Here is a 1,569-nt window from a genome sequence, read left to right as displayed (position 1 = left end):
TTATCACCGGGTTGCCGAAGTCCCAGAAGCAACATGATTTGATATGGGTAATTATGGATAGAATGACGAAATTATCTCACTTCTTGGCGGTTAAGACTACTGACACCGCATACGATTATGCAAAGTTGTACATACAAGAGATCGTCAGATTGCATGGGGTCCCTTTGTCTATCATCTCAGACAGAGGAGCCCAATTCACTTCCCAATTTTGGAAATCTTTTCAGAAGGGATTAGGTTTGAAAGTGAACTTGAGTACGGCCTTTCATCCCCAAACAGATGGATAGGCCGAGCGCACCATCCAAACATTGGAATATATGTTGAGGGCATGTGTGCTTGACTTCAAGGGAAATTGGGATAACCACTTACCTCTCATAGAGTTTGCATATAACAATAGCTATCATGCAAGCATTCAAATGGCTCCTTATAAATCCTTGTATGGGAGAAGGTGTAGATCGCCCATTGGGTGGTTTGAAGTTGGTGAGGTTGAGTTGATTGGGCCTGACCTTGTCCACCAAGCCATGGAGAAGGTGAGGGTTATTCAAGAGAGGCTAAAGACAGCCCAAAGCCGCCAAAAATCTTACACCGACGTGAGGAGGAGAGACTTAGAGTTTGAGGAGGGTGACTGGGTATACTTGAAAGTGTCACCCATGAAGAGAGTCATGAGGTTCGGGAGGAAGGGGAAGCTTAGTCCCCAATATATCGGTCCTTACCAAATTTCGAGGCGGATTGGGAGTGCTGCCTATGAGTTAGAGTTACCCTCAGAACTAGCCTCTATTAATCCGGTGTTCTACGTTTCGATGTTGAAAAAGTGCTTGGGCGATCCCTCGTTGGTAGTCCCCATTGATAGCGTTGGAGTTAAGGATAACTTATCTTATGAAAAGGTTCCAGTCCAAATTCTTGATCGCCAAATTCGCAAATTGAGGAACAAAGAGGTCGCCTCAATCAAGGTCCTGTGGAGGAATCAATTTGTTGAGGAAGCCACATGGGAAGCAGAGAAAGCCATGAAATCTAAATATCCACATCTATTCATGCCTACCGAGGAGAATATTAAAGGTAATGTCCACTTCCTTGACATTGAATTCATTTGTGCATTTTGAGTTTTGTTTGATAATTGATAGAGAATTTGATTGATTGAATGACTGAGTTTTGATTGTGATTTGCACCCCGAGTCTATTCTTAATTTCTCATCATTCGAGGATGAATGATCCCTAGGGGGAGATAATGTAACACCCCTCAAAATTTTTCCCTAAGATTCGGACCCTTCTTGTATTCGGGTAGGGTCAAACTCGAGTATTCTGGAGCATTTGCATGAGTAAGACGATTCGTTGAGAAATTTAGCAGCGTTAGAGGTGATGTGGGGTCATGAATGACCCTTAGGACCAAATCAAATCCAAAATATTAGTCGTGGCTAAGTTTGAGGAGGAGTTCGCATAAGGGGTTGACTTCTAACAACCCTATATTTTGAAAGACGATAATTTGGGCGGCCCACGACCTATCAAATTAAAGTTCATCGAGTCTTCTTTCCAACGCCACCATGAATGTAATTTTTGGAGTTCGGAGTCGAAAGAT

The sequence above is a fragment of the Solanum dulcamara genome, chromosome 10 (assembly GCF_947179165.1).
Source record: "Solanum dulcamara chromosome 10, daSolDulc1.2, whole genome shotgun sequence".
Lineage (NCBI taxonomy): Eukaryota > Viridiplantae > Streptophyta > Magnoliopsida > Solanales > Solanaceae > Solanum > Solanum dulcamara.
This window is presented reverse-complemented; position numbering follows the sequence as displayed.